Here is a 23,917-nt window from a genome sequence, read left to right on the forward strand (position 1 = left end):
TGGAACGTCCTGGGAGGTGGGTGTGGGCAGGGAAAAAGGCCCCGCGCCTCCAGGCCTTACAGTGCATTTTCTCGGGGGAGCCCTCCTGTCTCCCTTACACCTGACACTCTCCAGACCTCTGGGCCAGGAAAGATGTAAGAACCCCAGAATGTTAAAGTTGAGGTTAAAAAAAAGAAAAGGCCAGCAAGCACACAGCCTCCAAGGCATGTGAAGGAGACCAACGATGGCAAATCTCAACGTCCACATTTCCTCCTTGCCGCGGTGAGGAGGGCCCCAGACCCCGCTCCGGCCCAGCCGAGCACTGCGCTCCTGGCAACACATTCCCAAGACCGCCCCGGGACGGTGTGGGCAACACTGGTTTGTGGTTGGGGGTTCAGCAGGATGCCTCAGGCAGGCTCTCTGGTCAGACAGTGAGAGGCCAGGGCAGGGAACCAGGAGCCTGGCCAGAACGAGGGACTTTAGGTACCTGCAGGGGCCCCATGGTCCCCAGTGCCCTGCCCAGCCCCACCCCACCGCTCTCTCAAGCGGTCTCTCAACCACTCCCACCTGCTCCCGAAGGGGACAGTGCTGGCCCTCCTCTAGGCCTCCCCTGCCCAGCGTCTGGCCCCGGCCCCCTCCCTCTCCCTCCCGCACACACTGTCACAACTCAGGCCATCCCCCTCACTTTGCCCCCTCGGCTGGGCCAAACCAGAATTCAGCTCCTGGCCCCCGGGGCGCCTTCAACGCCCCAGCCAGCGGTCTAAAGAAACACAGGAGCACCCTGATGGGGGAGGGGGAGGGTCTCGAGTCAGGTGCGCGCTGCCTCCTGCTACCACGTGACCACTCTTTCTAGGCGGCTTTTCACTCCTCGCCCGGTCTCCCCAAACTCGCAATCCCCCCCTCGGCTGGCCACCGGGTTTCCCATTTCACGAACAGGATAGAAGCAACCAGAAGAAAACCGCAGGGCCTCCTCCCCGAGGGCCACCTCCCGGGCACCCGCACCCGCACGTGTGTCCTCAGCCCCTCCCCCGCTCCCCCCACCGCCCACCCCGAACTTGTCCTCGGCCCCTCCCCCAGCCCTAACTATCTGCACTCCTCCTCCGGCAAGCGCTGTAGTACAAGATGCGCCTCCCACCTGCTCAAGAAATGAGGTCAGCAAGGTCCTTCCAACATTCCCAGCTTTTCAGTCTCTACTGAACCGCCGCCCACGGCACAAGAGCCAACGCTTCCAACTGAAAGTTGACTCTCTTGGCCTTATTTACCCCGCCGGACACCACCCCCTGTTCCGCTCCCTCTGCAGCCGAGCGGCCCAGAGCAGCTGTCAACATCCGTCTCCCGGTCCTCCCCTCGGGCCTTCTCTCCGCAACCACTCCGATGGCGCTTTTGGGCCCACAGCCAGCAGACCTCCGTGTTGCTCCCAGAGCCACCAGTGAGTGACCAGCACGGAGCCGACCCCAGAGACTTCTCAGCCCTCCCCTCACCTGCGCCATCAGCTCAGAACCCCCCGCTTCTGAGATGATTCCATGTGGCTTCCAGGATGCCACGCTCTTGGTCTCCCCCTGGTCTCTGGTTGTCCCCCCTTGGTCTCCTTTGCCGTCTCTTCCTCTCCGCTTGCTCCTCCGACAGCTGGAATGTCCCAGGGCCCAGTCCTCAAAACTCTCCTCTCGCTGGGATCTCATCCGATCTTACTCCCCTAAATACCAACCAACCACGGGTCCAAGACTCCCACTACACCCGAGCCGGATCACCGGCCTCCACCATCGGATCTGTACGGACCTGTCCACTCAGCATCTGTCTTACAACCTCTCCACACGCTCAGAACCGAACTTCTACTCTTTTCGTGACCCAGCTTCCTCTACCTGAGGACGTCCCTGTTTCCATGGGTGACAGCTCCGTCTAGTGACCAGCTAAAACCCTCAACACATTTACAGACTCGCCCCTTCCTCTCATACCCCACACCCATTCCGCCAGGACATCTTAAGGACCCTGTCTTCAAACTGTATCCAGAATGTGACCACTTTTCGCTCCTTCCACTGCTACCATAGAGCAAAGCCACCATTCTCTCTTGTCTGAACGACTCTAATGGATTTCTCTATTGGCCTCTCAGTGGTCACCTGGTCTACCCACATCTTCCACCCCTACCTCCCATATGGACACAGAGGCCAGAAATGTAGATCCTGTCCGTCCCCTGCTTAACACCCTGCACTGATTGCCCATCATAAAACCTCGAATTCCCCAACAGTCTGCGATGCTAGACATGATCAGCTTCCTGTTCAACCTCCCGACCACCCCCCAAACTCACTTGTGACTGCTGGTTTTCCTCCAGCCACCCTGCCTCCTTGGTGACTCTCCAGCACGCCAGTGGGTCTCTGCACCCACTTGTTCTTCTAACTGCAATGCTCTTGTCCCAGACACTAAGTGGTTAGTTAGCACAACTCCTTAAATCCGCGTTCAGATGTCAACTTTCTAATGAGCCCTTCCTGACCAACCCCCTTTCAAACTGCAACCTCCTCCGCCCTCCAAAACTTGGTCTACTTTTTCTTCTCTCCACAACATTTGCGCCTTATAATGAAACATACAATTTCCTTCTTCACACTGGTGGCTGTCTGTGGTCTGTCTGTTCCCGTCCCCACCCCCATCCTCCACTCGCACCCCCACTCAACTAGGAGCTCCCTGAAAGCAGGGGCTTGTGTCTGTTGAGTTCACTGTGTGTCCTGAGTGAGAACAGCACCAGGCACAACCCTTGGTTCTCGAGGAGTTAATCAATCAATGAGACCTTCAATACATCTTCTGAACCGGTTTCCTCATCTACGAAGCGAGACGAGCAATATGGACCCCACGGGTTCTTACAAGCAGCAAATGAGGGCCCATGTGTAAATCTTCATAAAGTACTAATTACTATAATAGCTTAACATAATATGTTGAGAACCATCCTCAAAATTAACAATTGTACTAGACAGTTGTTTCCATGGTGCAGCTTAAGAGGTATGGAGAAATCCACCCAGGCAGGGCTATAGTCTTTCTGGTGGCTGAGGTTCCGCTAAGAAGACATAAATGAAGGTTTTCATTTTTCCAAATTCAAAATTACCTCCGAGAAGTCCTGGGGGAGGAAAGGAACGTCTTCTGGCCAAATCCTGGTGTCCTGCTACACTCACGTGCGCTCAGCTGGCCCCTCCCTTCGTGACCGGCCACCCTCACGGAAACGTGGGAGAAGGTCTCGGGCCCTGGGGTCCCTCCACACGTGGGGACCTGGAGCGGTCCACACTCAGCAGGGTGCTTGGCACCTGGGAAACACGGGGACAGCACAGGAGCTCAGAGCAGGCTGCAAGGAGGAGGCAGAAAGGACACCACGCTGACTTCCAGCCTCCCCAGCACCAGCCTCTCAAATCCCCAAGCCCGGACGGAAGGCTATTGATACGATTACTAGAAACTGTATCAGATGCAACATTTGTAAGTATCCTGGTTCACTGGAGAGGTCTGTGGTATAAATAATTCCACCAAGGAGTTAACAGATAAATCCACCAACACAAGTAACTCTCAGATAACGAATCGTCCCCGATTCTCTCTTCTGTCCCCTCCTTTTCCGTTCACAGCCATTGGACTTCTCCTAATCGGATTCCTATAGGCAAAGGTTCAGGTCCACTGAAAAGCTTACAAATAAGACAAGACTATGTTGACTGTAATCCCTAAGGCAACCACTAAGAAAATAATTTTAAAATATGTAAAAAAAATAAACAACTGAATTAAAACAGTATTCAAGAAACCATTCAGCATAAAAGAAAGCACACTAGAGGAATAAAAGAATACAAAGGATGTAAGACCCATAGGAAATAAAGAGCAAAATGGTAGGCATAAATTCTACCTTACTGGTAATTATGTAAGATGGTCTAAACACTCCAATCAAAAGGCTGGAACTGGTGGAATGGCTTTTAAAAATGCGCCCTTAAAGAAGAAACACATTTTAGAAGAGCATCAAAAAGAATAAAATAGTTACAAATAAATTTATCAAAAGATATGTAAGGCTTGTACAGTGAAAACTACCAAAACATCATTGTAAGACTTCAAATACCTCAATAAATGGAAAGACATCAGTGCACATAGGCTAGAAAACAGTAAAGACAGCAATCCTCCCCAAACTGATCTTCAGACTCAAATGTAATCCCTATTCAAATCCGTTTCCCATTTTCTTTTCATTTTTTTTTTCAAAATTGACAGGCTGATCCTAAAATTCCTATACAAATCCAAGAGACTCAAAATAGCCAAAAGAACCTTGAAAAAGAAAAGCAAAGTTGGAGGAGTTGCCCTTCCCGATGTCAAAAAAAAGCTACAGTAATCGAGATAGTGTGGTATTGGCATAAGAACATAGAGATCACTGGATTAAAACTGCCGGTTCAGAAATAAACCCATACATTCATGGGTAATTGACTGTTGACAAGAATTCCATGACGTTTTAAAGGGCAAATGACAGTCTTTTCAACAAATGGTGCTGACGTGCAAAAAATGAATCTCGACACAGACCTTATAACTTTCATAAAAAATTAACTCACAATGGGTCAGACCTCAACATAAGAGCTAAAATTACAAAACTCTTAGAAAAAGATCATAGAGGAGTAAATCCGTGTGACCTTTGATTAGGTACCAGTTTCTTAAATATATCACCAAAAGTGCAAACAATAAAATAAACAATAAATTTTAAAATTTCATGTGTCAAAAAACACCATCAATAAAGTAAAAAAAAAAAAAAACAAGGGGAGAAAATACATACAAAACATATGTCTGACAGGGACCTAGTATCTAGATTATACAAAGAACTCATACAACTTAACAGTAAAAAGACAAATAACCCAAATCAAAAATGGGCAAAAAGTTTGAAAAGACATTTCTCCAAAAAAGCCGTTCAATGTCCAATAAGCACAAAAAAATGTCCAACATTCAACTAATACCTATTTTGTATGTTGTATGTATTATATACTGTATTGTTACACAAAGTGAGGTACAGAAGAGAAAATGTTAAGAAAATCATAAGGAAGAGAAAACACATTGACTGCCCCGGACTGTATTTAGCACAAGAAATCTACATATTAGTGGACCCGGGCAGTTCAAACCCATGTGATCCAAGGGTCAACTGTACTTTAAAATGATGAATTTTAACCTCAAGGAAACTATCATTTAAAAAGAGGCACACCTGGGTGGCTCAGTTGGTTAAGTGTCTGACTCTTGGTTTTGGCTCAGGTCATGATCTCAAGGTTCTTGAATTCAAGCCCCGCATCGGGCTCTGTGCTGGCAGCGTGGAGCCTGCTGGGATTCTCTCTCCTCTCCCTGCCCCTTGCCCCCACCTCTCAAAATAAATAAACTTTAAAAAGGAAAGAAAGAAAGAAAGAAAGAAAGAAAGAAAGAAAGAAAGAAAGGAGGGAGGGAGGGAGGGAGGGAGGGAGGGAGGGAGGGAGGAAAGAAAGAAAGAAAGAAAGAAAGAAAGAAAGAAAGAAAGAAAGAAAGAAAGAAAGAAAGAAAGAAAAACATCAGGAGCACCTGGCTGGCTCAGTTGGTGGAGCATGTGACTCTTGATCTCAGGGTCATGAGTTCGAGCCCCATATTGGGCGTAGAGATTACTCATATAAATAAACTTTAAAAAACTGGAAAAAGTCTAAAAAAGAGTAAGGCAAGATAACTCCTGAATTTCCCAAACTCTCTTTCCTCAAGTACAGTGTCTGCTCAGGAACTCAACACCAGCACCTGAACTTGGCTTATTTTTAGGCATCTCCGGTCAGGGAGCAAAGCACAAAATCAATTCTGTTTTTCTAGTCACTTCAAAGAGGGGCACAGAGAGCAGGCAACGTTTAAATCTGAGTGGACAGGAGATACATCCCGATGGATAAACCCACAGCTATTCCTTCCTCGCTGCTCTCTCCCATGACAAGCTTTCCCAAATGCATTCTCTTGCGATGTTCACGTCCGAGCGCCTGAGTCCAAAGCCTTCCAAGTTAAGGCTGAGAGTTCGACCTGCCCCCAGCATCACCTGGCCCTTGCACAGAGCAAACCTCTTGACCCGCAGAAAGCTACACCTCCTTGGTCCCGAGGCATCAAGATACGGACTCCAGAAAACGCGATCCCATTGTTTGCAAGTCTACTGTCCACCTTTACTTGGCAATACATTCAGACGCTTCCAACAACGCACAATACGAGACAGTCTTCTACTACCTGCTTCTGCACTTTTCCCAGGTTAGAAGAGCCAGGAAGTAGAATTATAATCTCCGGCAGGAAAGGAAAAGCTCTCCGCTCAGCTGGTGCGCGGTCAAAGGAGATTTTTCTAGCTGCCTTTTACAAAGATTTATAAAGGGAGGCTGCATGCAGAGCTCTCAACCCGGGGGGGGGGGGGGTGTGCTGTGAGCCCACGTGGCTTGTGGGCTGTTCGCAGGTTGCAAACCCCCCCGACCCCACCTTTCCAGAGCCCCACTGCCAGGGAGCTGCTGGCCCCTGCACTGCCCCGGCACAACACAGGCAGGAATGAAAGAGCTGTAGCATCTCCTGCGGTGGCTTTCGTGTCCGTGTTGAGTAGGACTTGTGGCAGCCTCCAGCCGGGGTTCGATCACCCGGGTATCCAGCTCTCAGCAGTGCTCTGCCTACGAAGCTGCACGGAGAGTGAGTGGCCAGTCCCTATCCTGACATTTCCCCACAAGCCCTGCTATTGTTAGTGCACAGTTCTGCAGGGTACCAGGAACGCACAGACTGCAGTGTAGCCAAAACACCAATGGTAGCTACTCAGGGATCCACCTTTCCTGCCCTCATACCATCTGCTGAGATCCCGTGTAGGAGTGATACAAAAATGGATGGAATGTGGGGTGCCTGGCCGGCTCGGTCGGAGGACTGTGCGACTCTTGATCTCAGGGTCAGGAATTGGAGCCCCACCCTAGGTGTAGAGATTACAAAAAAGAAAAACAAAACTTAAAAATTAAAATGGATGGGATACGACTTTGCTCTGAAGGAGTTCAGACGTTGTAGGAATCTTGACGTCCATCCGTTACCCTTTGAATGCTTAAAAAAAGTTAACTGTGTTAGTGGTTGCCATCTGAAGTGTTCGTTGCTGGAACCAAATCTGCTGTACTAAAGTATGGGATGAGGCTTCTCCTTTTGTACGAGTACGCCCCTGTGGTAATTTCAATTTCATTAATTCTCTCCTTTATGTGAACACGGACGCTACATCGAATTATGAACAAAGGATTCGGTTGTTTGGGATAGCCTGAGAAAGCCAAACTGGTGCAAAAATACGCATTAAAGAGGTTACTCTACTCATTTATTTCTTTCACCAATTGTATGTCCGTCAATACATAAATGGGTCCTGTTAGCACGTATATATAAGATTCTTCTTCGTTAAATTAATTCACCAAAGAACAGCTAGAATCACTAAAAAAAACGGGGCTAGGGATAAGCATTCAAAACCTTTAGAAATTTGATATATACGCATATGCACATATACACTTAGGTATTCTACATATACACACATATATACACTCGGATATACATAATGACATTCAGATATTAAATATATATACACCCAGATTTTACGTACATACATGTATATACATACACTCAGATATTACATATATACATACACTCAGGTATTATGTATATACACACACACACCTATATACGTACAGTCAGGTATCATAATAACATTCATATGTTATATACACATTCACATATTGTATTTGTACACATATATACATACACTCAGGTATTACATATATACATATACACACTCAGGTATCATACACACACACACACACACACACACATATATACACTCAGGTATCATACATAATGACATTCAGATAGTATATGTACATTCAGATATTATACATGTACACATATGTACATACACTCAGATATTACATATATACATACTCAGGTATTATGTATATACACACACACACCTATATACGTACACTCAGGTATCATAATGACATTCATATATTATATATACATTCACATATTGTACACATATGTACATACACTCAGATATTACATATATACATATACACACTCAGGTATCACAGACACACACACATATACACTCAGGTATCATACATAATGACATTCAGATAGTATATGTACATTCAGATATTATACACGTACACATATGTACATACACTCAGATATTACATATATACATACACTCAGGTATTATGTATATACACACACACACCTATATACGTACACTCAGGTATCATAATGACATTCATATATTATATATACATTCACATACTGTACACATATGTACATACACTCAGATATTACACATATACATATACACACGCGGGTATTATATTCACACACATGCCTACAGTCAGATATTACATGTACATACATATATAGCAGATAAACACCGGGACTGCTGGAGCCTGCCGAGGGAGCACAGTGGTCGGACACAGGGTGGCAGGGGGCCGGGATGAGCGTTGCGCCCAGCTCCATGCAGCAGCTCAGGTGCAAGCACACAGCAGCAGACAACCGTGTTTTAGCCAAAGCTGGCTTCTGCCAGGTAACCAGGGAAGGAGGAGAAAGGACCGCTTTCCAGAAAGAAAAGGAGTGTGGTCGTAGGTAAGGGGGCAGCGAACACCAAGAAGGAAGCAGGGCCGCCGGTCACAGCAGGGATGAAGTATTCCGGTGCACGAGGATAGCTACCATGGGGGACGATGGTGATCCGAGCGGGCGCTAGGCGTCCCGGTGTCAGAACCACCAGGTACCACTCTGGGAACAGGCAGCTGCCGTAAGACAGAAGCCAAGATGACCGGAAAGGAGGGCAAGGGAGAAACAGGAACCTACTTTTCTTTATTTCTTTATGGACTTTAAACAGGGTCCTACTTTTAGAATGATCTTCTGTGTAGACAGATCCTGCAAATGCAGGAACAGGAAGGCAGACATGGGACTTGTTGGTAAAATCCTCAGTAGGCATGGAGGAGGGCCGGGGGGGGTCAGCATAAGGCTCAAACAAGAGGGGATGGGGATGAGAAAGTCTGATGCTCATGTTTCAAGGGAGCAGGGGATATTTAGGGAGGAAGAGGGGCAGTGGTCTAGAAGCAGCAAGGAGAAGAAAGAGGCATCGGCCCCATCCTGATAAATGTGTTCGCTGACCCAGTAGCAGGTGCACATTGGCAAGAACACAGTCACTGCACAAGGACTGTATTCACAGATGAGAAGACAGGTAAAACCCTAGTCCGTGGCCAGACAGCTGGGCAGGGGCAGCCCTGCCTGCACCCTCTACCACGTGGCATCTTCTATGTGGATACTCTGTGGTCTCCAAACAACTAGAGAAAGACTGGTCTTTCACAACTAGTGTTGGGACACAGGCTGCACATGAGAAAAAAATGGGCTGTGTCTCCTAACAATGCCTTGAGGTAAAACCACAACTTTACCAGCAAACCTCAAAAGTAAAGAAGTCAGAAAGATCTAACTATAAAAATTGGGTTTCTATATGGTAAAAAAAAAAAAAATACCGTAAGTCAAATAAGAAATAAGTGAAAAACTTGGCATCGTTCCTGTTATATGTAATAAACAATTAACATCCCTAATTGACAAAGGAGAAAAAGGAGAAGAAATAACAATAGAAAACACTGCAATAGAAAAGCAGGAAAAGGATGTGAACAAATAGACAAAGAGAAACAACATGAATAAGTATTTGAAAAGATGCTGGATCTCACTCCTAATTAAAGAAATGGGGTGAAAAGATGCCATCAGAGCAGCAATGATTAAAAATGCAACATTGCTGGATAAAAACTCAATATTGTTGAGTGTGGTATGAGAGGAACTTCCATTTATTTTTTTAGGAGTATGATAATGGGTGCCATTTGTAAAATAAATTAAAAACAGATCCAAATATACAACATGAGTACCTTTGACCCACACATGCCACCGTAAGCATTAATTCTATGGATAGACCGGCAAAAATATTCCCTATGTGTGTAAAAACATATTCTTGGTAGACTTATTTGCAAAAGCAAATACTGGAAATCTACTTAAATACTCATCAGGAGGGACAAGTTGAATAAATTATATTGTGTCATCCATACAAGTAAAGAATGAGCCAGACCTACAGGGATTGGTATAAAAAGATGTCTATGACATAACAGCAAATAATAGGACACAGTACAATTTTTACAATAATGCAATCTGTGAATATACATTTAAGTAAGACACTCACACATAAAGGTTCTAGAAAAACGTAAAAGAAGAAAAAAAACTTGCTGATAATCACTTTAGACTAAAGGGAATTTTACTCATTTTATTCCTTCTAAATTTTTTTTAATGTTTATTTATTATTGAGAGAGACAGAGACAGAATGCGAGTGGATTAGGGGCAGAGAGAGAGAGGGAGACGGAGACACAGAATCCGAAGCAGGCTCCAGGCTCCGAGCTGTCGGCACAGAGCCCGACACGGGGCTCCAACTCACGAGCTGTGAGATCATGACTTGAGCCGAAGTCGGACACTCAACCGACTGAGCCACCCAGGCGCCCCTTCATTTTATTTCTAATTGAACTGTTGCGTTTTTTTGTTCTTTGTTGTTTTTTTTTTTTTTTTTTACTTTCTGCCTTTATAACTCTTATGTTTTTAGAGCTAAAGATTTTTGATGTATCACCCATGAGATAACACACATTGAAGGAAAATAATTAGTTTTCTTTGGCCTCACCAAAGACCATGTTAAGTACAACATATTGCAAGTCTGAATTAAAATCCCACAGAGGGGCGCCTGGGTGGCTCAGTCGGTTAAGCGTCCGACTTCGGCTCAGGTCACGATCTCACAGTCCGTGAGTTCGAGCCCCGCGTCGGGCTCTGGGCTCATGGCTCAGAGCCTGGATCCTGCTTCCCATTCTGTGTCTCCCTCTCTCTCTGCCCCTCCCCCGTTCATGCTCTGTCTCTCTCTGTCTCAAAAATAAATAAACGTTAAAAAAAAAAAATTTAAGGGGCACCTGGGTGGCGCAGTTGGTTAAGCGTCTGACTTCAGCCAGGTCACGATCTCGCGGTCCGTGAGTTCGAGCCCCGCATCAGGCTCTGGGCTGATGGCTCAGAGCCTGGAGCCTGTTTCCGATTCTGTGTCTCCCTCTCTCTCTGCCCCTCCCCCGTTCATGCTCTGTCTCTCTCTGTCCCAAAAATAAAGTAAACGTTGAAAAAAAAAATTAAAAAAAAAAAATTTTAAATCCCACAGAAAGACCCCACTGCTTTGCATTCTCGGGTCCCTGAAGCAAATTCTTGGTGTGAGGCTTGCTCTGACATCTGTGCGGAGAACAGTCGGTAGAAGCTCAGGCTTCTCCTTGCTGTCTCTGTCTCCTCTGTCCCCCTCTTCGTGGTGAATGCACTTTCAGACTTGGTGTTAAGCAGTCATCAGCACAGGCTCGTGCTCACTTACCTACTACTCCTTCCACACACAGACACAAAAGGAACCCAAAGGCAATCCCTCTGCTTCTCCCCAGTCTTTCCATTCCCAAGCTGAGAATTTCTTTTAGCTGCTGCCTAACGTGGAAGTTACTGTTCCCCAAATCAACACAGATCTATGCGTTTCGGCCTGTGCAGCCACAATGAGTGGAGGCCTTCGTATGTGCCATCTGTTTGACTTTATTATGAATAGAGGTCTTGTCCAGCTTCAAGAAAGCGATCTCTGTCTACGGGCATTGTCACTAATGGTCGTGCACGCTGGGGGACAGAGAGCCTCACAGGCGTCCCTTTAGAGCTGTCCTGCACTGACTTACTCCACCGTGGTCTCCTCTGGGGGAAAATAAAATACATTCTCCAGTAATGGAGACATTTGTGAAATTAGCTATGGAACAAATTCATTGGCTCATTGACTATCAATTAATTAAATGCGTTGTTTTTTTTAATTCTCCTATTGTGATAGAAGGCATTTGGCTAATTCCACCATCATTCCTGATTCTGAGAAATGACTCATAAAAAGGAATTTGATTCTCAGCTTTAAACCTGCTTGCACAAAAGGCTGACTGATTTACCCCACTGGATACTGAATTAGGAACAAAATAAGAAGCTTGTTACAGTACAGGCGTTACTGCAGGGAAAAAAAAAATGGAATGATGACATAAAGCCTACACCAACTTTAAAGAACTTAGAAAATAATTCCTTTGACTATGTAGTCTGAAAACAAATAAGGTAGATTTTATGTGCTGATAGGGGAAAAAAAATCTCCAGATTAAGTAGAAAAAAGCAATAGGCCGTATTTCCCATTTAAAAAGGGAGGTGAGGGGGGTCGGTGTGCAAGTATATGTAAGAAATTGATAGGAGGCTAAAGGCCTAGGGCAGGAGAAAGAAGGGCTTTGCATTGTGAAAGTTCCTGTACTACTGGGTTTTTTTCATTTTTAATGTACTATATATTTTTTATTGAAGTGAAATTCACATAACAGAAAATTCACCATACTAAAGTGAACGATTCAGTGCCATTTACCACATTCACAACGCTGTGCAGTCAGCACTTCCATCCGATTCCAAAACGTGTCCATCATTCCAAAATAAAACACATTACCCACTAAACAGGTACTCCCCACTCCCCCTCTGCCCAGTTCCTCACAGCCAGCAATCGGCATTGCCTCCATGGTTTTACCTATTCTGGATCTTTCATAAAATTGGGATAACACAGTCAGTGACCATTTATAGCTGGCTTCTCTTGTAGTTCATTTTTTTTTTCAATATTTATTTTTGAGAGAGGGAGAGAAACAGAGTGTGAGTGGGGGCGGGGCAGAGAGAGAAGGAGACACAAAATCTAAAGCAGACTCCGGGCTCCGAGGCGTCAGCACAGAGCCTGATGCGGGGCTGGAACCCATGAACTGCGAGATCATGACCTGAGCCGAAGTGGGACGCTTAACTGACTGAGCCACCCAGGCGCCCCTGTACTTCATTTTAAAAAACTAACATTTAGGGGGAACCTGGGTGGCTCAGTCGGTTAAGCATCCAACTCTTGGTTTCGGCTTCAGGTCAAGATCTCACGGTTTGTGAGTTTGAGCTCCACATCGGGCTCTGTGCTGACAGCACGGAGCCTGCTTGGGATTTTCTCTCTCTCCCTCTCTCTCTGCCCCTCCCCCGCTCTCTTGCTATCCCTCTCAAAATAAATAAATAAACGTTAAAATAAAATAAAATAAAATGTTCTGACATCTTTAAAAAAAAAAAACAAAAGAAAAAAACCCTAACATAAATCAAATATTTCCCGGAAATATTTTATCCAAGTCATTCACTGTCACTTTTTTTTTCAGAAATATTTGAAAAGCCTAACATCTGTAAACCCATTATATCACGCCCCAAAGATGACAGAGAAATGAAACGATCCCTGCAAAGATTATCCAGAGAAGCATTTTCTGCTCAGTAGTGCAAAAGTTATCAGTCAACCGGAAACTTTGAACACACAACCTGTGCCGAATATCTTGCAAGGTGTCCTAAGTCGTTTAGAAGAAACAGAATGCTAGATTCAGAGCTGGAAGGGAATAGAGGGTTCATTACCTCTTACTCAGAGGTCAGAAAGTCACAGCCCAGACCCACAAAACTGGCTGGCTTCACGCTGCAGTGTGTCCTGTGTCCAGCTATGACCCGTCCTCTACCACGGCCAACGCCTTCAAGGGGCTTGTGAGGGCAGAGACGTGAGCGAGACAGAGGAGCACGTGTGGGTATAAAACTTGGAGGGTGGGAGTCTGAAGTTTCAAGTCCAACACGTGTAGCACAGGGAAGCCATTGGTCGCATCCTCGCGAGGAAAGGTCGGACAAACCAAGAATCAAGGGCTTCTTGCAACCATCGGAAAATGGGGCAGAGGGCAACCCACCCCCCCAAAATCTGGTGAGAGGCGAGACAAAGAGAGTCACAGCCGAGATCTGCTCGCTGTCAGGGCCACAACTGACAGAACACCTGCATGGCAATGGTCACGTATTTGTGGGTTTGACCCCCCCCCCCACCCCAACCCGCCAGGAGTCCCACCAGGATCGTACGGCAAAGGGCCAAGAACATCCCCAGCCCCAGCTCAGGCCGGGGGGAGAGTAACCAAGCGAAGTATGCGTGGGGTGGTCCACGTGACACAGTCTCCCCACCTGACGAAGGACAGTGACCCGACCCCAGCCCCACCTCCTCCTCAGCTCACCTGAGGAGCGGCAAGACGGCTCAGGAACACTGGAGAGGGCTGGCTACACAGGCCTGCTGGAAGCCTGGGGTTGAATCCTGAGAGTAGAGAACGCTTTCCTGCCCCTCAACTTAGCGCCCGTTCACAGGGTCCCATCTGATCACGATGGGTGACAGCTCAAAGAGCTGCAAGAAAGGGACGCTGCTGAACGAGGAAGAAACCCCCGAAGACCACAGGCCAGATGAAAACAGGCCCCTAGAGGACCTGGGGCATCCGGCACCCACCGCTTCTGCCCTCGAGGAACACAACTCAGCTCCTATCCAGATGAACCCGAAACCTCACACTGAGGTCACTTCGTACACCAGATCCATCACGCCCAGATATCGACGACAATGAAAAATACACAAAGCAGGCCAAAAGGCAAGGAAAATCCCAATCTGCAAGGGCCGCAAGCATCGAAACCAAGCTCAGACAGGACACAGATACTGGAACCATCCGACAGGGAACTTACAAATAATTGGGATGAATGTGTTAAAGGCACTACGAGAAAAAGCAGACGAGCACACGGGTTATAACCAGCAGGGAGATGGACTTTTAAAGACAGAATCAAAGACAAGGGTAGAATGAAAACCCAGTTAAAGGATGAAGAATGCCTCTGTCAGGCTCACCAGTAGACTGAGCACAGCAGACAGAAAAGGCAGTGAGCCTCAAGACTTTGACAGAAAAGTTTCTAAACTAAAATACAAACAGGAAAAAATAAAAGAACAGCACATACAAGAACCGTAGGATAATTTCAAAATACATAACATACACATAACCAGAATACTGGGAAGAAAAGAGAGGATGGGGGCAAAAAATATTTGAAGCAAGAATGGTTGAGAAACTTCCCAAATCAATGACAGATGCCGAACCCTGGATTCAGGAAGCTCAAATAACAAAGCAGGGCAAAAAAAAAATGTACACCTACATATCACGGTCAATGGCAAATATCGAAGACAGAGTGAAAATCTTGAAACAAAAGCCAGAGAAGGGGAAAACACTGGTACTTTAGAGGAGCAGGAACAAGAATCAGGTCTGAGCTCCCTTCAGACACCATACAAGCAAGAAGAAAAGAGTGAAATATTTCAAGCATTGAAAGAAGACCTACCAGCAACCTGAAATTCTATTTCCAGCAAAACTCTCCATCAAAAGTGACAAAAAAGAAACACTCTCAGATAAGCAAAAACTGACCAGTGTGGGACCAACTGTGTTGCACTCCAAGAAATGTTAAATGTTCTTCAGAGAGAAGGAGAGTTCAAATGTTAGAAACTCAGAGGAACATAAATACAGGAAGAGAGAGAAGGGACAAGCCAAGTTAAAATACTTTATTTTTCTTATTAAATTGATCTGAAAGAAAATGGCTTAAACAATAACGACGACGACGTATTGGGTGATTATAGCATATGGATAAGGGAAATGAATGACAGGAAAGTCATAAGGGAAGGGAGACCAGAACAAGGAATACTCTGTATCTTAGATAACATTATTACATATCAAGCTGTAGAGTATTATTTGGAACTGGGCTTAAGTTTACTTGCAAATGTGTATTGCAAACTCTAGGGCAACCACTGAAATGTTAGAAATTAGTATAACTGATGTGTCAACAGAAGAGATAACAAGGAATTATATACAATACTCAGAAGCAGAGAAGTCAGTAAAAAGAAGGAGGGGGGAAAAAGAGCAGGTGTAATGGATAAAAACAATTACAAGGTTGGGGCGCCTGGGTGGCGCAGTCGGTTAAGCGTCCGACTTCAGCCAGGTCACGATCTCGCGGTCTGGGAGTTCGAGCCCCGCGTCAGGCTCTGGGCTGATGGCTCGGAGCCTGGAGCCTGTTTCCGATTCTGTGTCTCCCTCTCTCTCTGCCCCTCCCCTGTTCATGCTCTGTCTCTCTCTGTCCCAAAAATAAATAAACGTTGAAAAAAAAAAAATTAAAAAAAAAAAAAAACAATTACGAGGTGCCTGGCTGGCTCAGTCAGTGGAGCATACAACTCTTGATCCTGGGGTTATGGGTTTTAGCCCCACTTTGGGTATAGAGGTTACTTAAAAATAAAGTCTTTACGGGGCACCTGGGTGGCTCAGTTGGTTAAGCGTCTGACTTCAGCTCAGGTCATGATGTCATGGTTCGTGAGTTCAAGCCCCTCGTAAGGCTCTGTGCTGACGGCTCGGAGCCTGGAGCCTGCTTCCGATTCTGTGTCTCCCTCTCTCTCTACCCCTCCCCTGCTCGTGCACTGTCTCTCTTTCAAAAATAAATAAAAACATTAAAAAATGTTTAATAAAATAATATCTTAAAAAATTGCAAACACGGTAGATATCCATCCAACTGTATCAACAATCACTTTAAATGTGAACCGTCTGAACACACTGGATAAAAGTTAAAGGAGAGATTTTCAAAGTGGATAAAAAAGCAAGAGTCAACTCTATATTGTCTAAAGAAATACCCCGTAAATAAAAAGGCTTGGGTTAAAATGAAAGGGGTAAAGAAGGATATACCATAATCCAAAGAAAGCTGGAGTAGCTGTGTTAATTTCAGACAAAGCCAACTTCAGAACAAAAATCATCAGAGATAAACAGGGACATTACATAAGGATACAGGGGTCTGTTCTCTAAGACATGATAACACTAAACATGTATGTACCAAACAACAGAGCATCAAAATACAGAAGGAAAAACTGACAGACCTTGCAGGGAGAAATACACAAATCCACGATGATAGCTGGAGACTTCACCCCTCCTTTCAGTAACTGACAGATCCAGAAGGTAGAAAATCAGTCAACACATAGCTAACCCAAGCAGCACTAACAGTCAACTTGATTTATTTGGCACATAGAATATCCCATCCAACAGCAATAGAATGCACATTCCTCTAGCTCATAGGGAACATTCTAGGCCATAAAAGCTACCTTAGTAAATAAAAATCAAAGCCAAAATCATATAAGCTTTGCTTTCACATCACAATGGTATTAAACCAGAAGTCAATGACAGAAAATTGGAACATCCCCAAATATATGGAGATTACATAGACTTTTAAATAATATTTGGGGCAGGGGCACCTGGGTGGCTCAGTTGGTTAAGCGTCCGACTTTGGCTCAGGTCATGATCTCACAGCTCTTGAGTTTGAGCCCCACGTCAGGCTCTGTGCTGACAGCTCAGAGCCTGGAGCCTGCTTCAGATTCTGTGTCTCCCTCTCTCTTTGCCCCTCCCCAGCTCATGTTCACTCGCTCTCTCTCTTTCAAAAATAAATAAACTTTAAAAAAACTTAAAAAAAAATAATAACATTTGGGGCAAACAAGAAGCCTCAAAAGAAATTACTAAACATTTTGAGCTGAATGAAAAAAAAAAAAAACTTACCAAAGTATGTATAATGTAGCAAAAGCAGTGTTTACGGGGAAATTTGTAGTATTTTTTTTGCTTTGTTTATTTACTTATTTTGAGAGTGTACAAGAGAGCACGAGCAAGTGGGGGAGGGGCAGAGAGAGAGAGAGAGAGAGAGAGAGGTAGAGAGAGAATCCCAAGCAGACTCCATGCTGTCAGCCCAGAGCCCAACACTGGGCTTCAACCCATGAGCTGTGAAATCATGACGTGAGCTGAAATCAAGAGTCGGATGCTTAACCAACTGAGCCACCCAGGCACCCCAGGAAATTTGTAGTATTAAATGCATATATTAGAAAATCAGAACAATCTAAAGTCAGTACTCCAACCTTTCTTTAGGAAACGAGAGTTAGAAAAGCAATTTAAGGGGCACCTGGGTAGTTCAGTAGTTAAGCGACTTTAGCATCTCATGGTTCACGGGTTTGAGCCCCACATCGGGCTCTCTGCGGAGAGTTCAGAGCCCGGAGCCTGCTTTGACTTCTGTCTCTCTCTCTCTCTTTCTGTCCCTCCCCCAATCATGCTCTTTCTCTCTCAAAAATAAAATAAACATTAAAGAAAATCAGAACGATCTAAAGTGATTACTCCAAACTTCCTCTTTAGGAAAAAAGAGTTAGAAAAGCAATTTAAGGGGCGCGAGGGTGGCTCAGTCAGCTAAGTGTCCGACTCTTGATTTCAGGTCATGATATCACGGTTCATGAGTTCAAGCCCACATGGGGCTCTGTGCTGCTGGTGCAGGGCTTGCTTGGGATTCTCTCTCTCCCCCTCTCTCTCTGCCCCTTCCCCACTGACTCGCACGCGCTCTCTCTCTGTCTCTCTTTTTCTCTCAAAATAAATAAACTTAAAAAAAAAGGGAAAGCAATTTAAGCTCAAACAAGCATAAGAAAGACATAAATTTTGGTGCAGAAACCAACGAAATCATCAACAGGAAATCACGATCTGTTTCCCTGAAAGATGAATAAAATTGATAAACGTCTAGTCAGGCTAAAATCGTGAAGGGTATGATGGGTACAGAAGATGTTAGGGGTGTATGCCTTCCATAAGAAGTTGTGGCGAACTCAGCCCACGGCCAGGTACACGTCCTGCGTCCACCAGCATTGCCACATTTGCTGGCATCGTCACTGAAAATTTGAAGGAAAACCACCACCAAAAGAGAAAAACAGGGAAGGGAAGAAATACGGCACCATTTCATTTAGCCTGCCCTAGTTTTAGTTGAAAAGCTAGAGAAAATAATAGCAGCCTTGATGGGCCTAATGGTTTCCGTTTTCGCAGACCAGAAGTGCAGTATTTTATTCAACCAGAAAGTGTTTTCCAGATGAATCTGGGGAGAGCAGACAGCGTTCCTGGAGTGTCCGCAGCCCTCCCCACTTCCTCACATCTCGCACCTGCCAAACCCAAGGGGTCATCTGTGAATCTGCTTTTTGGACACGCCTTAAATGGTTTCTCTAAGTTTTCTTAATCACGGTTGATTTCATCCTTGCAGGAGCCCGGAAAAGGCAGTCATCCAAGTACTATTCTCACTTTTTAGATGAATAAGATGGGAAGTTTCCAGACAGGTTCAAGGTCTTTGCAGAGGACCCCGTGGGCACTGACTGGAACAGGATCCGAAGCCCCGGAGCCCCTGCCTGGCGGTCGTGCTACGTTCCCCTCAAGTCGTGACCACAGCGGCTGAACCGTAAGGTGCTCCTCGGGCCACCCCGTCACACCCAACTGATGTCAGCTGCCCTTGGTCAGACCTGCACAGCTGTGACGTAAAACCCCCCGCGGGGGAAATGTGTGCGTTCCGATGGCTTCTTTCCCATTTATCGATAACAGGGTGCCTTCTCCTTGTTAATTACCCATTCCTCGTCAAACCCACGGTAGCGAAATGTCCACGTCCGGCCGGAGACAGTTGACTTATTTGTTGAAATATGTATCTGCTGCTTCTGAACCAACAAAATGTAGGCAGGTGTGTTGGTGGGCAAGATTTACAATTAAAAAAATGTTAAAAACAAAATCACGTATTTCACCATAAGACAGAACCACAATAAAGAGTCAAAAGTAGAAGAAAACGCCACAGTCCTTATGAGTTATGATCCCTTTCCTCAGCATATTTTCCAAGGTTGAACACATGTTGTACACAGTAGTTCAGTCTCCTGATTGCTTTTGCTTCATGATATATTACGAACACTTTCACATGTCCACAATCTCCAAAAATCTTATCTCATCAGAGCAGGATATTTACATAACCATACTTAGATGTTTTCCATTTGGGGCTGTTGCTTAAAAAAACAAACAAGAGAAACATTTGGGCCTAAAGATTTCTTTTTGTCCACATTTACTATGGCTTCCTTGAGCTACGCTGCCCAGAGTGCAACTGTCTGAAGTATTTGCGGTCCCGAATAAAAATCATGCATTTAAAAAAAAAAAAGAAAATCATGCATTTATCCTTAAGCAGTCCCCTCCCCCACCCCAGCCGTATTTAGGCCTAGAAATGCCTGCCTTCTGAGGCAGCATAATTTATTCTTAACCACTTCCTGCTCTGCCTCAGAGCCCACTTCGCATTAGCAAATGTGCCTTTAACCTATTCCTCTTAGAAATTCTTTTAAATAAGAAGTTCATCTTTACCAAGAAAAATCTTTCTGACCATTCAAGTTATTTATTGTCACATAATGGTAGTTACACTGTAACCACACTGACTTCTAGAGAAACAGTATGGTGTAGATAACGTAGACAGAGCTCATACACGGAAAGATCCATATATAATTGAAGCGAAAATCACACAAACTACATTTGTGGCATCCAGATGATTCTCTTTACTAGCAGCTCGGCTAAGGGTGTTTGCCACTGGGGTCAGTTTATAGATGCCATTAGTCTTAAAAATCACCTTAGAGTAGGCTTTAGAAAAACCGAACACATAAACCCTGGGGCAGATCTGAAGATCCTTTGTATTTTTTAATGTATCGAGTTGAGTTACAAGTTTAACATACTGGGCACCTGGGCGGCTCAGTCGGTTGAGCGTCCAACCTCAGCTCAGGTCATGATCTCAAGGTTCGTGGGTTCGAGCCCCAGGTTGGGCTCTCTGCTAACCGCTCAGAGCCTGGAGCCTGCTTCGGATTCTGTGTCTCTTTCTCTCTCCGCCCCCGCCCCCCGGCTCATGCTCTGTCTCTCTTTCTCAAAAAAATGAATAAACATTAAAAAAAAAATTTTTTTTAAAGTTTAACGTCCTGAAGCTAAGCGGACCAGGTCCTGTGCTGGGAATCCCTCGAGGAGCCCAGCTGGCAGCACGTTCACCCCAAGAAAGAGTGACAAATAAGTGTGGAAGTCTGAGTCCCAGCTCAGGCGGGAGACGGGCAGGATGACCGGGACAGAAGGCAGCAGGGATGCAGGAAGGAGCAGGTGACGCGGGGGCGGTGGATACCCTGGGATGCCCTGGACCACAGGGGCGTGTCAGGTGACAGCCAGAAACACAGCCAGCCAGGGACAACAGGACAGAGAGTGGAACCAGCCAGGGGAACCCACATGCTTCCGAGATGCAGAGGAAATCACTGGGAAGCTATGAAAGCAGGGGTGCCCTGAGGAAAAGTGGGGGTGCCGTGAGGAAGGCACCGCTTCCAGGAATGAGGCAAGCGGCAGGGAGGAGGTCGGGGAGAGCTGTCGTGGGCGAGGGGCTCACCAGCTGGAGGGCAGCTCAGTTTCGTATTCTAAGACTAAGCTGAGACACGCTGACTTAGGGAGCAGGTGCTAGAGTGACAAAATGTGGGGACAGGCTTCTCTCAACCAGCCTTCGCTGGGCTCTACCCTGTGGGAGATCCGGAGTACGCTTGACTTGATCCCTGCAGGGGGGCAGGGAGAGGGCCAATGTTCCGGAAAAATCACAGCAGGGGCTGTGAGAGTGACAGGTGGACTCCCTCTCCAGGGAAGGGGGACAATCAGGAGGTCCTGTGGCAATTAACCCGCTTCCAAGGTGACAGTGGAGGCAAATTTCAAGGACCGTGGTGTTAAGTTTGTCCAACCCGACCCCCTCATTTTATACACTGAAAAAAACAAAAAAAACAAAGTCCGAGGATATGTGCATCTGAATGGATACTGACCTGAGCCCAGTCCCCTGAAGAGTTGAATCTGAATGACACAGGCGACATCCAAGGGAGGCACAAATGTGCCAAATCAGGCAGGAATCTCAAGTATCTGGGGCTAAACTCAAGACATTGTCACTGCAGAGTGACAATGAGAACACGGCCCAAATCAGGGCCAGACACGCTACTGTGCAGCCAACCGGTGTTGGTGACCCCCATCCGAGGACGCACGGGCCCTCTATGGGGGGGGGAGGGGCAGGAGCTGTTCAGGAGGCCGGTGGACCTCCAAAGAAAGGTATTCGGCCCTGTCCCTCCAGACCAGCGCTATGGCAAGTACAGTAAGGAAATATGACGTGAGCCACATCTGTGATTTTAAACTTTCCGGCACGGTTTTTTAAAAAGGAAAAATAAGCAAGGAAAATTAGGGTTAGTCAACACTGTATGTAAATAAAGTCAAATTATCTCAACATGCAATTGATACAGAGTTAATACTGAGATATTTCACACGTGCATATTCTGTCTTTCACAGTAGATCTTCGAGACCTGGGTGCTGTCTACACTCTACGCTCACAGACCGGGTCCCTCGGGACGGGCCACACAGCACGGGCCACACAGTCCCTCGGGAGCCCGTCGAGCCGAGCCGGCAGCTACCGCCCAGCCAGCCCAGCCCTCCACCTGCGCTCCCCTCGGCCTGTCCGGTGCGGTTTGCTTCTGCTCCACCCGGAGGAGGAGGTCCTGCCTCCCCTAGATAAACACCATCTTCCGGCGGGACACAGCCCGAGCTGGTCGTGAGCTGGTCCCCTGGAGAGAGTCCGCACCCACTGCATGTGGCCAGGAACCGAAAGAAAACAAGGTCACTGTCACGGACGCAGGGCGTGGGGCCAGCGGAGAAAGAGTCTCGGGAGCGATTAAAGTATTAACAGATAAGAACTGTCCCCCTGGCCACCATGCTGCTATGGGAAGAGCAAGTCCATTTCAGAATGAACTGAAAACGTTTCCTCCTGAGACATGTTCCCGTCTGCGTAGTCCCCAGCCCAGTACCTGGGTGAGGGCTCAGTGAATACTCATTCAACATAAAAACAAAACAAAACAGCAAAACAAAACAGCTTAAGTGTTGAGCTCCTTCACAAATAGGTAAAGTGCAGGGTAAGCAGTGATGCCCGATGAAAAGGGATTCCTGTGTGTCCCGACTGGTTGTTTTTACGCCCACGAAACTGGAATTTATGAAATTCCAAAAGCTTACGGGGCGCATACCTGCCTGCTGATTACAGAACAGCGCACCCCATCTGTTCTGGAAGGGCCTCGCCGGCCCCCTTCCCTCCCTCGCGCCCTGTCCTCGCCTTCTCCCCTGTACTCCTTCATCTGCCTTGGAACCGAGGAGGTTTGCCAAGTGAACGGACAAAAGAACAAAAGAAGGAATGGACGAGATTGGTTTCTGGCCTCAGATGTCTTTGAACGGGGAAGATGCCGGGTTAAGTTCCACAGATATTTAGCCGGTGCCGGACGCACAGGCATACAGAAATCAACAGGACGGGACAGTGATTTCCTTGGTGCCCAGGGCACCTGAAACCACAAATACTCAGAGGAGACTCAGGGTGCTCACCTTACATTGGCAAGACACCAAGAACACGTAAGCCGCGTGCACCTGGGTCTGGACCTCGTCCCCTGAGGACTGCTGCCTATCACAGAACAGGTAAGAGAAGCAGGGACAATTTATGACAGCACAGTCTGGCCAGGCACCACTGGGGCGCTGGCTTCATGGTCTGTCCCGTCCAGTCTCTCAGGGACGGTCTTCCAGGTTCTGGCTGCTTCTCACCTGCCGGGCAGCCCGGTTCAAGGAGACACGTGCAGAGGCAGCCGCGGTGCTTTGTTTATTGCGTTTTGTTTCAGTTTATTTATTTTGAGAGGGAAGCAGTGCACGAGGAGGAGGGGCAAAGAGACAGGGAGAGAGAGAGAGAATCCCAAGCAAGAGCCCGACGCGGGGCTCGATCCCACGAACCATGGGATCATGACCTGGGTGGGGATCAAGAGTCGGACGCTTTGAGCCACCCAGACGCCCCTGTGCCGTGGTGCTTTGGGAAAAGCCTGTTCTTCCTTGATAAAAAGGACAGACGCGGCCCCCCTCTCATGCCACCTCAGACACGGATGTGAGCCGGTAGCCGGGGAGAGCTGGCTGGACCCCGGGGGGTACCCAGCATGAGGGCAAAAGACAGCATGCTGAGGACGCAGGTGACAGCAAGAGCGGAACCCGGTTCTGGCCAGCAGCACGGAGCGGCCCCCGTGCCGTCGAGGACCCAGAAACACGCTAAGTGCGTGTTAACAGGTGCTCCGTTGCAGGCCAGACATACGGTAACGTACGAATGCACACAAGCGTGTAGGACC

At 46.6% G+C, this 23,917-nt stretch overlaps 1 protein-coding gene across 2 annotated transcripts in view; it reads right to left on the bottom strand.

Annotated features, from left to right (window-relative positions):
- RNF144A (ring finger protein 144A) overlaps positions 1-23,917 on the bottom strand; it is a 127,472-nt gene that overhangs the window by 96,509 nt on the left and 7,046 nt on the right. Inside the window, exon 2 of one of the 2 annotated variants that reach the window (XM_047067520.1) lies at positions 3,068-3,263. The exons of the other annotated variant lie outside the window; for it this stretch is intronic. The gene's annotated coding sequence lies outside the window, so the exon portion shown is untranslated. The remainder of the gene's footprint in view (positions 1-3,067; positions 3,264-23,917) is intronic. 2 annotated transcript variants of the gene reach the window in all.

Source organism: Lynx rufus, unplaced genomic scaffold (assembly GCF_022079265.1).
Source record: "Lynx rufus isolate CCGP_SWC_20201006 ecotype Redwood Valley unplaced genomic scaffold, mLynRuf1.p SCAF_8, whole genome shotgun sequence".
Classification (NCBI taxonomy): domain Eukaryota; kingdom Metazoa; phylum Chordata; class Mammalia; order Carnivora; family Felidae; genus Lynx; species Lynx rufus.